Consider the following 16455-nt stretch of genomic DNA (forward strand, 5'->3'; position numbering starts at 1 on the left):
GTTATTAATACAGATTTTTATTATTTTCGAATTAATTCAATAGCCACTTGTTTTTATCTTCCGAAGAAAGTATTGGTTATTTTGTTTAGTTACTTAACTTTTTGTTATTTTATTCAAATTTAGCTTTAAAATTTAGTAAGGAAAATTAAGAAAGTACCATTTTTTATTTAGGAATAATGCATGCTTATAACGAAGCTACATAATGCCTATTTGGAATTTTGTAATTTTTATAAGGATTTAAATTATTCGTTTTATATTTAGATATTGTTACTAAAATAGAGCTTTATTATTTTCAAATTAATTCAATAACCATTTTTCTTAATTTTTTTACCATTTTATAGGTTAAGCCATGTATTCAGGTGAAAGTTGAATAAAATGAAGTTCAGTATTTTTTCCTAAGAAACTACGTGAATAAAATTGGTACCAAAAGTAAAAACTATTTAATATAATAAAAAGTATATTTTTCTGAATAAATTAATTATATTTTGGAATATGCCACATCCTGTTTTATCTGACCTTATTACATAAAACTTGTTTTTAGCATACTTCCTGTTAAAATTGGGCGCGTCAAGAAATAATGATTTTTTTCATTCTTTTATTATTAAAATTTTCATATCAACTAAGTAAATCGTCTAATCACCTGGCGGAAATAAATCTTGTAGTAGAAATAAATTGTAAGAAAATACCACATAAAACCCGTAGTTGTATGTTCGTAAATTGCAGAATGTGACGACGTCATAAACCTATGCTTAAAGGGAAAAAATCAGTTATCTTAAAATACCTACATTTTTATTGCTTAAACACCTTTTGAGCTTTTTACGCTGAAAGTAAAGAAGTTCGAGATAACAATTTTTTTTCCTTAACTTCATTTTGTCTCATTATTGTGCAGAACAAACAAATGCACATTTTTAAGCGTTTATTTTGTATACACTATGGCAAATCGTACAAGTCAATGATATTCTACAACAGAGTGATTCATTTACATCTTGTACTTTTTTCCAAGGAACGAAAACTCTGCAGCTTTTTCACTAGGTGCGCTATAATAGATTTCATGATTAGCCTCTTTACTATACCTAGACACCACTTTTATAACTGTTGCAGCGATCATTCAAAAGTTAAAAGATTAGATACGAGCCTCGGTTATCATTGCATGGAAAACACCAATTAAAGTAATGGCTTGGATGCTGATAATTTAAAGCCATCTTTCCCTTATAGTAACAAAGTCAAAAATTTATTTTCTATTTCAAGTCATTTCTCCATATTCCGTACCTCTGTTTTTAAAATATGAAATAGTTATTACATAACTGATTTTAAGACGAAAAAATAAATATTAGATAAGTAATTAATACAAAATAACGAACCGACTTTATAAAAATACAATTCTTATATTTATACAATCTCATTTATTTATGTTTTAATACCCTTGACTTTAACAAAACTATTTATATTTTAACTGTGTTCATTTTTTTATATTTTTCAATACTTACTTTCTAGATTTACATTCAAGTTCTTAAGTTATTTTTAAGCCAACAAATTGATACAAATGTTGGTTTAAGTACTAGTATATAACTTTATCAAAAAGAAACTTCGTTGTTTCCCAGGAGAAAAATTTTATTTTAATGCAAACAGATACAATATTTTAAAATTTTTATTCGAAACGGAATGGAATGGAAGAAAGAAAACCTCGTAGCTTTGCAATCTTTCACTTGTCTCAAACAAATAGAGAAAAGTCGTGACTTTAAATTCAAAATTTGTCTTGCCATTCTCATCCATTCAACGATTTGGAGAAAGAAAGCTTGGATCATTTTTATTTTCAGTGGTTTTCTTTTCGTATCAACGAAGAAAAATGTTCAATTTATAAATGAGCTGTGGTTTGCAATAGTAAACAAAGTATTTCTTACTTTCATAATTTATATAATTTACTTACTTATTTATTTTTGCACAAAGTACCTTTGTTTAATAAATATCGCATGGATTTATTGTACTGGAATAATACAAATTTACTAACATACTCGTTTTTTTTCATTTGGAATATATTTTGAAATATATATGTTATTGTGTAGGACTGAAATAGGTGGTTGTTGACTTCCACCGGTGAATGTTGACAATCACATAGTCGCTTTGGTAAATGTCCGAAATATATACTTGGTCTAGTTAAGTGCCACTGCTCGGTATACATTTGCCCGATATGCCCTACATCAATGATTTCTTAAGATTCAGTGCCACTGCTCGGTATGCCCTACAATGATGTCGTTTTAAGGTTAAGTTCCACAGGCCAGTATGCATTTAACCGGTACTCCGAACCCATGATGTTTCTCCTAATCTATTCTCAGCAGATATTAAAATATCAAATAAATATAATCGTATTAACGAGTAAATTAATATCAAATCGGATGTAACGAATGCTTCGGACATTCACCAAAGCGATTATGTGATTGTTGACATTCACCGGTGAAAGTCGACATTCTCTTGATTTCAGTCATTCACGGTAACATACATACAAACAGACTAGTTTTAAAAATATACTGCTTCAATTAGTTGGTCTCTTTTTTAATGCTTTCTTCCAAAAATAATAACAAATCATTAAGTACTAATATCAATTTTCAAAACACTTATATTTCTAAAAACTTTCTATTTTTCTTCCATAATCAGAACATAGAATAATAACTTTATTTAAATTAGTTAAAATAAATAATTTTTATAGACTGACGGGCTTATATAAACCAATAGTTATGAGTAACAAATTGATAAGTAACATAGTAACAATTCGACTATTAATAATCTTAAAGAACGTGAAAATTGCCTTCTGTACTATAACGTAACTGTAATAACTGAAAATATTTTATTTATTATTAAATATTTCATTTCCTAAATTTTATTACGAATATTTTATTTCATATTTTTTTATATTAATTTTAAAATAAAGAAATTTTTATAGATTTTATGATAAATAAAATTTTATAATAAATATTTTAATATTAATAAAGTTAGTTTTTATTTTGCTAGTTTTTATTTATAGTTATTTTACTTCATAAATAAATAAATCTCAGTATTTTAACTAAGACTGGTTAGAAGTGGAGAAAAGATGTTTCTGCAAAACCATTCATATTTGGAAGGAAAAAATTTGATCAAAGTTCTGGTAGGAATTGAAGTGGCCATTAACAATCGACCGCTAAACCGTGAAAAAGGAATTGAAGCCTTGACGCCAGCACATTTCCTCGTCGATGAAACATAAACTTCCTTTCCGACCCATAATAAGATGAGACCAGTATCATTCTCGAAAGTTTGGAAAAATCAACAAGCTCAACTAGATTTATTTTGGTGTAGATGGTCAAAAGAATATTTGTTAGATTTGAAAAGTTATAAGGAAGTTAGAAGCACAAGAAAGCTACGGAAGATAAAAGATGTAGCACTTCTCCAGCAAGAGCTTTCGTCCTCCCTAAATGTGGAAAACAGGTCTTTTTTTTAAATTAAATACATGGGCGAGATGGAGTTGTGATAACTGTCCACTTGAAGTGCGAGAACGAGATCTTGTCGCATCTTCTACAAGTGGTCATTCCCTTGGAGATAGACCAGGGTGGGGAGGATGCCAAGAGCCAAGAATTGTAGGTTCGCATAAACATGCACTGACTGTTCATTACTTTACGAACAAAAACCCGAAAAAGGCGTTCTTCGTTTCCGTTCTGTCGTAGTTCATGTTCCGTCTAAACTCCTTAAGTCTTAATTTTCATTTTAACTACTAGTGCCTCCACTTAATTTGTATTATTTTAGTCTAATAACCGAGTTTGTCCAAAGAATAATACTGTTTCATGCTTCAAAAAAAAAAAAAAAAAAAAAAAAAAGAACTCGAATTAAAATACACTCGAATGCGAAGTCGATGATAGTAGTTTGTGTAAAAAACGTATTTAGAAGACATGTGCCTTTTTTTTATTTATTCGCCGCAAATAAAACCTATATATCATTTTCAGAGATATGTATTTATGTGAAACTATTCCCCCCCCCCTAAAAGAAAGAAAACCACATAAAATACCTCCCTTACCGCAAATATTCTTTCCTTGAAATCCAATTTCCGTTTTTCTTTCCTGAACTACGTTAAAAGTTCAGATAATGTTTTCTTTTTCTTTTTTCACTATGAAGAAGTTCCAATTGAATATCTTGTGTCATCAACAACAAAAAAAGTCGATATGATTTATGTTAGTTTTCTAGAACTAAAGATATATTCGAAAGGAAATTCTAAGCTAAGATAATTCAGAAGTTATATCAAATTAATAATTTTGTTTCAATGTACTTGTAAAATATGTAAGCATTCATTTTAAAATTTAATTCACAAAAAATGCAAGAAGTATTATAATTCTTGTTAATATTGCAGATAAAAAGCTTCGATGTTTTTATTTTGACACCATTTATTTTAATTTTTATACCATTACAGAATTATTTGTAAAGAACGCAAATATAAATATTTTACTGTAACAACGTTTTATTTTTTTAAAGCTGCATTAAATACTTACCTTTTAAATTTTAAATGTTACTTACGCCAATATTTATTCAGTATAAAGTAATTAATAAAATTTGAATTAGTGGCATTTTATGAAATTTTTTAAAGGAATTTTATAAAGAATTAAGTAGTAGAAATAAATTGTGGAGTAATAAAATTAATGTGTTGATCTTTGTTTAGCTTTGAAATGTTTAAATAAAAGTTTTTAAAACTTATGCCCTGAAGTTTCGAAAATAAACTATTTTTATTCTAAATATTTGTCCATCTGATATTTCGCACCAGTACTTTAAACAAACAAGAAAAAAATATTTATTTAGTATAAAATAATTATAATTAAATTGGAATTAGTAGATATTAAGAATAAATTTGAAGAAATAAATTGCGGAGTAATAAATTTAATGTTCTGATCTTCATTAGCTTCGAAATGTTTAAATGCATTTTTTTAAGACTTATGTGTGCCCTGAAGTTTTAAAAAAATATTCCAATATTCTAAATATTTGCTTCCTTGATATTTCGTAACAGCACTTTAAACAAACAAGAACAAAAAGTGTGCATAGAATATTTAAAAAAAAAGATGGTAACGTGTCAGCTGATAGCTCGGAATTATTAAAAAACAGCATACATAAGAAAAACGCGTTTCAATTTTTAATCAATATTTTGAACATTGTAATGTCATTACTTTATCGTGTAATTTCTTGTTCTAGTTATCAAAATCGGTCGCTCAGATCACGTGATTTTCTTAATGCTACTGAACTTTTTCCCTTACGATTTTTTTTAAGTTTAAGACTATTGCAAACGAGTCCACTCAAGAAGGAAACTAAGAGATAAATTAACAAAATTCATCAACATTTATGCATAATGCAAAATAAAAATTTCGACAATGGAGTTGTGTGACTCTCCCTCCTCCCCCAATTACGTGATATGCTGTTCCAAACGTATTCATCGATAATTAAATGAATACGATATTCACAATTTTTAATTATAAACTCGTGTCTTCAATCAAAATTGCTTTTGTGTGAGTTCAGTCACGTATTGTATTTTGTTCCGTTACATAAATTGTTGTTACCTAAAACAAACACAATATTTTGGGACAGAACCGCGATTTAAAGTGTATGACGTATGGTAATTGGGGTCACGAAAACAAGTGTTGCCATCAATTTTTTCAGAGTAATAATAATCCTTGAAAAGCTAAAAAAATCTGACATTTGTCGAAACCCCTCCCTTTTTAATTATATTAAATCTCAGTGTTTTATTTTTAAATTCTTATTACCCGTTTCTTCATAAATGATCATTTTACAAGTAACTGCAAAAAATATAGCCCCCGAATCTAAATGGTTGTAATTTTTTCCGTACGAAAATTAGTTTCAACATTTTCTTTTAATTATTAAAAGTCTTACGTTTTTTCTTCAGTAATAATTTTTCAGGCAAATCATTATAAGGTTCATTTTAAGGATGTTAGTTGACTGAACAAGTAGGGGAGAGTGGGGTCAATTGTAACAGGGTACAATTGTAACAGAGCAAATATTTCGAGTGTCGGGTTCTAGATTTGGTTCCTACGTGGCGCACAAGGTGTATTTAATAAATCTACATGTACACCCCTGCTGGCAACCATTTTTATGTAATTTTGAAAGAGTTATATCACAAAAGATATTTTCACGCTACGTAAGTACCTTTTTTGGTGTTAGAATATTATATTGTAACATAGTAATTTTGTTGAAACAAATAAAAATTATTAACCGAATATGTAAGTGGACACCTTAATTAACATTTTAAGAAAAAAAAGATTAGTTTTGTTAATTAACAAGCATTGTTTTTAACAAATGAAGCTGAAATGGCGACTTGGGGACGATTGTAACAATAAGTAAAGGGACGACTGTAACAGCTGAAGATAAATAATCTTATGTTTACAAACCATTACTTAACTCTTTAAGAACCACCAATAGTTTCCTATATCATTTATATTATGTTGCATGTGCATTATTTCATTTGTCACCTTTCACAGCATAAATTAAAATTTTTAACCCCTTAAAGTTAAAAGTTTAACCCTTTAGGTCTCTGCTCATTATTATTTTTACTCCTAAAATATCATTACTATTTTGATCAATAAAAAAATATATCACAACTATGATAATATGTATAATTAACTATGTTTTAGTTGAATTTATGAACTGTTACAATTGACCCCGTAAGTGGGGACAATTGTAACAAGTGCGCGACTGTCAAAAATTGTTAATCACTAATATAATAACATTTAAAATAAGGTATTTATTTTTTTTTCTAGTAGAGGATAGTCTACTTTACTCGTCTGTCAATTAATACTAATAATATATTGGATTTTTTGTTAGTTAAAAATAGTTAAGCAAAAAATGTTACAATTGACCATGATCAATTAAAAAATCTTAAATAATCAATATAGATGAAAAGTAAAAGTTCTATCGCAAATTCAATCACAGAATAACTATTCGTTTAAATGGATTATTTTACAAGCGAAATATATCATATGTATAAAAATAATTATTTTCTATGTTTCTTTACTAGCTAAATACCGCTTGGTACGGGTAAAAAATTATCTAATAAATAAATCGTTATTAATTAACTACATAAATTATGCACAAAACTAAGAGGCATGTACCGAAACACAAAAAAAATACAAATAATTCCAATTGTTTTGGCAAAATTAATTGTGCATCATTGACGTCAAGAATAATTTCATGGTTTTTACGGTCCGGCCAAAACGAATAAATGCGTTTTTTCTATGAATTTAGCTTTTTTTAAGTAAATTACTTTTTTTTTATTACCATTGCATATTAATTATTGGTATTTTTTAGTTTCATAGAAATATATATTTCAAAAACATAAATATAACTAAAATAAAAATGAGGTTTCAAAAAACTTTCAAAATATAAATAGTAAGCTTTGTCCTTAGTAAGATTTCAATCATCATTGTCTTTATTCAATGTAAAGCGTGCAAAATAAAAAAAAAACTAACCACCCTGAATATCTTTTGATCTAGTGATGGGTTCTTTGCGTTTTAGGACTCAATCTTAAAGGTTCAAAGGGATGGCCACAAATATGCTAATTAATAAGTGTAGACGATATTTAAAGTTACAAATTCAAACCCGAAGCCATACTTTCTCTGAATAACCATACATTTTCTTCCAAAATATAGGGGGGCAGCTGCAAGCTTGGAAATATGGTCCCCACAGTTTGATCAGGAAAGTGATCCAAAGCTTAGATCTCTAAATGTTAATTTAATTTTTTTTCGTATAAAGTCACGAGAACTTTTTCTAAGCGAATTGAAAAGTTTTTGCACACAATTCATGGAGAAATCGAATAACAAAAATATGATTTCTTTAAAATTCATTTTCTCAGAAACTATTCATTCGAATCCGAGAAGATTCTGAAGTTTCGCATATTGCCATGCAAAATTACATTCTTTAAAATGTTAAATGTAAAAAATTGCATGCTTTATAATTTGAAAATTTTCCGACTATAATTAAATAAAAAAAATAAAAGATAATAAATATTTACTAAAAGTTATTTTTTGCATGAAATTATTTTTTGATAAGCTATTTTTATTATTATGCGCAAAATTATTTTAGAATATTAATTAGCATATTTGAAATAATATTTAAGAACCAGTAAAATAGAGTCCTAGAACATGAAGATCCGATTATCAGATCAAAAGTTTTCCGTCAGTCTTTTTCCATTTTGCGCCCTGTACATGGAGATAAAATTACCGCTTTGTATCGTAATTAGATTTCTGGTAAAAAAAAATATATATAAAAAAATTACGGTAAAAAAACTGCAATATATGGTATTTTCTCGTTAACATGGTAACTGTGTACGAAGATTCTGGTTACCAAAATTATAGTTCCAATTACCGCACATTTAGTAAAAATACAAAACTGAAAAGTAAATTTAAAGGAACAAATGGTATTTATGCCATTCTCTAAACTTTTTTTTCTCCAATGCCCACCTGGAGAATGACTTACGTCATACAGGCATCTGAAGGTCATATTTGTTGGCCACTCTTTCAGGGGCATCCTATTAGGTGAGCCAACGTTGCTCCCACAGTAAGTACAGACATGGAAAGAACATCCATGCCTTGTCCGGGATTCGAATCCAGAACCATGCAAGGGCAGTTCTCTAACTCCTATACAAGCCAAGGTTGGCAAGTTTCTGCCGAAATGGTTAAAACCACAGGTAGAAACTGGTTAAAACCGCATGACAGAAACCCTTTTTTGCCACATTTGTGGCAGAAACTGGCAGAAATTCAGAAAATGACATAAAAGTAAGTAGTGAGCTTGACATACAATGGATAATTCATAAAAATGAATCGATTAATTGATTATGAATCAGTGAATCTAAATAATTATATCGCCTCTTAGATACAGCAAAGATTAAAACTGTTACTGTTATAATAATTGGATTGTTGCCATGCAAATTATGTCTTGAAACGAAAAAAACTATTTGAAAATAGCTCTATTTAGTTATGTTAAGAGTTAAATGATAATAATTACTGAATTTCAGAGTTTAATATAATAAACTAAAATCTAGTATTTATATTTATTATTACATTACTTCATTCTTTATTTTATATAAATATTTGATATACTGCATTCTTTATATTTAACGTAAACAAAATAATATATATTTACAAACAATGAATTAAAAAGTTTGTTACAGTTACATGGAGCTAAATTTTTCAGTTTACTTAAACAAAATGTCATTAAGCAATTATTAGAACTAATATAGATGTTTTTTTAGTTTCTGCCAGTTTTTGCCGGTTTTTACCGGTTATAACCAGTATCTGCCACTGGCATGGCAAAAACCAGTTTCTGCCGGCAAAAAGCCAACCCTGATACAAGCCGGTCGGTCCATTTTCTAAACTAAGTGGTAAATTTATCAAATTTTTCCAAATTTTTGGTAAATAGGGTAAAATTACCAAATTTTACCATATTTAACAAATTTCGTCACATATTACAAATTTTCATTAGATTGTTATTTAAAAAAATATTATTATCAATGCTCTTCGGTACAAATGTCCGAGTTTTTTTGTTTTTCCATAGAGCTAGAAACATGATAAATATTCTTATAGTTTTGTTTAAACTTCTTTTCTTAATGTAACACATCAAATGATCTTTACGAACAAAAATGAGTTTACACGTGCCGAATAAAGTAATGAGGAAATGAATAATTTGAGTCAAAACATTCAGCAAAAAATAAATAAATAAAATAATTATTAATGATGTTTTTATTTTTCCGTATTCTTAGCAAACAAAAATTTCAAATTGTACTCCTTTGTTTTGTTAGGGATTTAAGGAAGTAAATAAAAATAAGAAGAACTGAGTAAACAATTTTTTTCTTGTTTTTACTTCGCTTGGAAAATGGTTGCCAACACGTGTTAATGAACTTTCCAACTTTCGCTTCTTTTTCCCAACGCTAAGCTTCAACAAACAAAGCTTAATATTTACTTCAATTCAGCAGGTGGAACGACAAACATCGGATCATATTAAAAACTACCTTTTTTTCCCCTGTCAATTCTTCAGCAACATTAACGATAACAAAAATATAAGCATTTAACCTGTAATTATTTTCTTCTAAAATTACGTAAATATTTGGTTCTTTTGAAATTAAGTTTGATTTGATATTCTGAGATTAAATATTCTTCTAAGAGGAATTGCGATTGTTAGTTTCCTTAAAAATTACAAAACTGAAAAGAAAAATACAGTAACGAAAAGATATTCGAAATTCCCTTTTTTTTTTACAAAATCCTTTGAATCAAGAATAAAGTTGACGAATTTAAAGATTTTCGGAAAGCACTGTAAAAGTGGTGGTTTTTGGCGTTGCAATTCAATGGTTTTTATTTATATATTTTTGAAAAACATAAGATTTTCTTATGCTTTTAAAATAATTTATTTTTGGTAAATATTTTCATACTTGCATTGTTTGTACGGTGAATGAAAAAAAAAAACATATAACATCTTTAAATAGTAATGTTTTATGTTTAAAAACTGACAAAGAATTACTTTTTTTAATTCATCAAATTTCGACAGAAAAATTTGTTGGCAATTTTTTCGGTTATGATAAATACTTAATATTTAATAACCGTCGTTGAACAGCCGACCCAATTTTTTGGTTTATGATTACTAATGTTCAACTCCGTAGACTGTAATTTTGAACCCAATCCATCCAGAAGACAAGGGAACTCCTGGATCGAATTGGGAGAAATTTGCCTTCGTGATGAACTTTTTAATGGAACTAACCCGCATTTGCGTTACAGGGAGAGGAAAACCACAAAAATCTCCCATTGTTAGTCTTACTGCAAGGGCACTCTAACCCATGTTCCATCTACCACTGAGGATATTTTACGTCAGTACTATGGACGGTGCAAGGCGGATGTGGAATTCATATTGACCTGCCATCACTGGGATTCGAACCCGGTACACCTCACTGGAAGGCAAGCTCTCTAAAAACGTTTTATATTTAAAAATACACGCAAAAAATAGTTTTAACTGAGTATAAAGTATAACCACAAGTAACAGAAGAAGACAAAATTTACCGTGTTTCTCGCTCCCAGGGAACACAAAAAAAGCTCGGTAATATTTACCGAGGCATTTTGGTGAAGAGTTAAATATGATAAAAATATGGTTTTAATGAATAAATATGATAAAATAAGATAAAATATGATTTTAATGAATAAATATGATAAAATAAGATAAAATATGATTTTAATGAATAAATATGATAAAATGAAATTTTAAATTTTTGATAAAATTTAGTTAATATAGTAGAATTTGATAATTTTAAAACGACGCTCGTCGACTTAGAGCATGAGATAAAAGCCATCTATTCGGTTAAATTTACTTTGCATTTTAATGAATAAATATGATAAAATAAGATTAAATATGATTTTAATGAATAAATATGATAAAATAAGATAAAATATGATTTTAATAAATAAATATGATAAAATGAAATTTTAAATTTTTGATAAAATTTAGTTAATATAGTAAAATTTAATAATTTTAAAACGACGCTCGCTGACATAGAGCATGACATAAGAGCCATCTATTCGGTTAAATTTACTTCGCATTTTATTTTTTTTACAAAATGTGTGATAATTTTGAAAACCAGGAATTTGGGTAAGCCATATGAACGAAAGAATTACCAAATAAATGGTTTAAATACCATGTATTTTGATTATATTATCCAGAATAATGATTTCTTTTTTTACCAGAAATATTATTTTTAGAGAGTACGGCAATTTTACCAGAATTTTTTTTCACCGTGAAGAGATTCTTTTCAAAAATTCCAAATCATTTTGGTAAAAGATTTCTTTTTAGAAAAATTAACAATAAAATATAATTTTATAATATGCGATGAAATTCTATTAATGTGATAAAATTTATCAATTATATAATAATACCTTAGAGTAGGGCGTAAGAACAATTTATTAGGTTAAATTTACTTTTTAGTTTTGTACTAACTAAATGTGTGATAATAAAAACTATAATTTTGAAAACCAGAATTTCCGAGAAATCGTTACCGTATCAATAGAAAAATTGCTATGAATGGTTTAAATAGCGTATATTTTGGTACAACGAAAATTGTTCTTTTTTTTTTCTTTTTTCATTTTTTTAATTTATTTATTTATTTATTTTGCCTGAAATATCACTACGGTATTTTTACTAGAATATTTTCGTCTGAGTTTGAATGCAGAAAGCAGATTCTTAAGTAAATCCTATAAAAAACTACCACACAGTTCAAATATGCTAAAATAATTGCAAATTCAGAGCATTTTTTTTTATAATTTTTAAAAATTAAACATTGTGTGCATGTAAAGCCATAGCGTTCTAAGTTAATTCGAAATAACAATCTTTTTCAGGAATGCTAATTTAAACTTCATTTACAATTACACCAAATCAAACTTTCATTTACAGTTTAAGGGGTGGAATTTAAATCTAAACATTTTAACGCTTTCCCCAAACACTTTCCCATTTACAAACAAGAATTATTTTCATTTCGGAAAACACCGATTTCGTCGAGCATTGAATATCGTCTAAAGTTTGTTTACATTTAAATATAAACTGGTGTGAGTTAGTGAAAGTCTTCAACTCTGCTCTACATGAACCAAAACGTGTTAAAATATGCGTGTATGTTTTTATTTGTATGCATTTACTTGTTGAATGTTATAATTATATTTTAATTTTCGAATCTCTGCCGAACGTACTAAGTGATTGTATCAAGTATAATTTCTATCGTTTAATATTCTTTCTGTGCTACAAGTATGTGCGATTTACAAACTAATTTTATTTTAAGAATTTGTGTATTCTAAATTAATGGTTCTTACTTCATATTGTATATTGTAACATTTAACATTACTAACGCCTTATATGCAACTTGTATTATTATTATAAAGTTTGGAAGAGGCCGGGATAGCTTGGTTGACAGGGCGCTGCACGCACATTTGTGTGAAAGCGAATTCGAATGCAGTCGGTCGAAGACTCCCCGTGTAGTAAATGGTGACTGGTGCACTTTAAATCCGTCTTGTCTCAAAGTCCTCCATGTTTCTTTAAAACATCAATATCTCTGGGGGTATTAAAATGGAGAGGAATCTTCTTCTGGTTCAGGTCAAAATTACCATCTGTGGATGAATGAATGAATGTATGAATGTGTCCGCCTTATAACCGGTTGTGGCAGAAGTCGAATTCTTGGTCATAGATGGCGTCACTGGAAAACAAGAACAATCGCGTCCCCTTTGCCTTAATGGCAGACGACAACAACAACATGAACTTTTGAGCTACTGAATGCAGCAAAAAAAAAAAAAAAATTCCTCAAGTTCTGGAAGAAAACATTGTTATCATTAAAATTTTATCTTATTTCATAAAATTCAATCATTAGGTCAAAGGTTATTAGTTATTTAGTTTTTTATTTTTGCGCATTGTTTATTAGCATGTGCCATCAGACGTTTAGATAAACATATTCAATACAGAGTAATAACTCAAAACCTCATCAGTGGAAACATCAGTTCGAAAACTCTATTATTGATTTCAAATATTCTTTTTTTTCTTCAAAGCTATTACGTAATTGAATTACAGTTTTGTTAGGCATAGAAAAAGAAATAAAAATAGACTTTCAGTAGACAGGAGAATAAGTTGCTCTATTTATTTATTTACTTTTAAACTCTATGGTAGATTGAGTTTTTGTAATGAGAAAAAGTTATTAACGTAGACTTTTAATCGCCAAGTTTCCTATTAATTAAATAAGCGACGTTATTTTCCGTCGAAGAAAGAAAATCTTCGCTGTCTTTTTATCGTCGTAAAATTAAATTATTGGAAACCCAAGAGTGTTTTATGAGGCTTTATTGGATTTTAGGACAATGCACGGATTTGTCGATAGTCTTACATTTAAAAAAAATCACATTTTTTTTATATACCTATTAAAGCGCATTATCTTTTTATACCTTTGCAGTTTTTCTTAGCGATTTTAAAATAGCAAAAAATGTTTATAATAATTTTTGTACCAGAAAAATTAGAGAAATTTATAATTCTTTTTACAAAAGTTAACTTGAGATATTATCACATGTTTTATTGGAATAAACTATCTTTGATTTGTTTTGAGTATATAGAGCATTAAAATTCGAAATGTATTGAAATGCATTTCGCCCCCCCCCTCCCTACTTTTATGAGATACGAAATTTTGTTCATAATTATAATTTTTATCCTTACGGAGAAAAAAAATTCTAGTAAAATTATCGTACTGAATGGTAAATAATGATATGGTTGATACTGAATTTTTCTTGAATATGGTAATGGTTTATTGGAAATTTTGGCTCTCAAAATTATAGTTCTGATTACCTCAATTTTAGTAAAAAATACAAAACCGAAAAGTAAATTTCACCGAATAAATTGTTTTTATGCTATGCTCTCTCTAAGGTATCAAGATAGAATTACCAAATTTTATCACATATTATAAAACCATATTTTATTGTTAATTTTACAAAAATTCATTACCAAATAGAGCTTTGGTAAAAATTACCAAGCTTTTTGATATTCGCATAATGCGATAAATTTTACCTTATGTTTATAGCTTTGACCATGCTTTTTCTAATTTTCTTTTCGAATTTGTTTTCGATAAAATGTTTTTCCTATTTCTAATTTCCTTTTGCTCATGAAGGAATATCAAAAAGCATTTTTTATATCCCAATAAATAAATCTGCTACAACATTTACAAGGAAATATTCTTTATACACAACATGTAAACTGCTCTGTCCAAAAACATAGGCAAAATATCATTTGTCCATGTTTGCTAGATAAGTAGTTGGATTCTCTTTCATTAAATAACATACACAGAATAAGTCCCGTCTATTAAAATATTATTTTGCAATCCTAATTATAAATAGCATTAAAATGAAAAGAATATAATCCAACTCGAAAAATCGAGAAAAAAATCACCATGAGGATAATTAAACGATGTTTCTTATACTTTTCCTTCTTTTTCATTCTTTTTATGCTTTTGTAATGGGGATGATATATTGTAAACTTATTTTGATAATGTTAATCCTACATCTTACCTTCGTTATAGATTTTTAACATAATAATTACGCTACTGATTTTTTTAAAGCTTAAGTAACAATATGTCACATTATAGATATTTTTAAATTAATTTTAAAGTACAGTGAGCAAAAAAAAAAAAGGAATGACCCTAAATTACTTTTGATCTTATAATAGATATATTCACGTACTAGGACTCAATCTTAATGGTTCCAAGGGCTTCAAATATGCCAATTAATTGCTGCAGACGATATATGTTACAAAAACCAAACAATAAAAAACATACTTTCTCTGAAGAAATAGATTTTTTTCCTACTAAAATTGGATTTCTGACTCTCAAAATATAAGGGGTAGCCTAAATCTGGGGTTTATGGTCCGAATAGTTTGGTCTCCAGAGCGGTTCAAAGTTTGAACCTCTTAAGAATGATTTTACTTTTTGCATTCTTTGCCATATCTTGAAAATAATTTAAGTAAATCGAAAATTTTTTTTATCTCAATTATAAAATAAGTTTATCCAAAGATAATTCCATGCAAAAAAAATATATATATAATAAATATTTATTCTTTTTATTATTTTATTTAGTAATAATCGAAAAAAAAAAATTTGAATCGTAGATTTAAAAATTAGCACACAACTTTGAAGAATTTAATTTACTAAGGCAAAAATCAAAATTTTAATGTAATTGGTTTGATAGTTCCCGAGAAATCTAATTTTTTTAAAAAATTGTATGCTTGATGATGCTGATGCTGTATGTTTAATGATGATTACTGAACATCCTATATTAATAGAAAAAATCTTGATGAAAACAGGAGGAATCTAGCTGCTAGTTTAAAAATAATAAACAACACAATTAATGTTCTAAAAGCAAATTATTAAACAAGATGCATAATAGGTGTTCATATACTCTCGTTAAAAACTACTCTAAATAATTCGAAAACCATTACCATAGAAATGACAATTAACAATACAATACATTTCAGATAAATGCATTGCGCCATGATGGATTTTGTCATTTGCTACAAATAATCCCTGCAATTAGTGCTATAGAACTTAAGATTTACTCAGTACAAATTGATATGTGATCAATTTAAAGTAAGGTTGCCGACCACAATAGAAGCGGGATGACTACATCACGTTCTTGACCTAGACCTGAAGCCTATAATGCATTCATTTCTCGTAAATGTAAAAAGGAAAATTGCAATTTATTTGGTAATTGTAAAAAAAAAAAAGAAAAATAGTAATAAAGTTTCCACCTCAATGAACTTAGATGCAAGAAAAATTTGAAGTTAAGGAAGGCTTTCATTTGAAAGATTAAAAGTAGTAAGACCGCAAGGTATATAAAAAAAGTAAAGTCAGGTTAGATTTGTAATTATTATCAAGGGAGAAAAAAATATCAAAAT

General features: G+C 27.9%; 1 protein-coding gene across 2 annotated transcripts in view; it reads right to left on the reverse strand.

Annotated features, from left to right (window-relative positions):
* The window catches only part of LOC107445627 (uncharacterized), a 626385-nt gene that overhangs the window by 480213 nt on the left and 129717 nt on the right, over positions 1-16455 (reverse strand). The gene's annotated exons all lie outside the window — the stretch shown is intronic.

The sequence above is a fragment of the Parasteatoda tepidariorum genome, chromosome 2 (genome assembly GCF_982258835.1).
Source record: "Parasteatoda tepidariorum strain Cologne lab strain chromosome 2, Ptep-v5.0, whole genome shotgun sequence".
In the NCBI taxonomy this organism is placed as follows: Eukaryota; Metazoa; Arthropoda; class Arachnida; order Araneae; family Theridiidae; genus Parasteatoda; species Parasteatoda tepidariorum.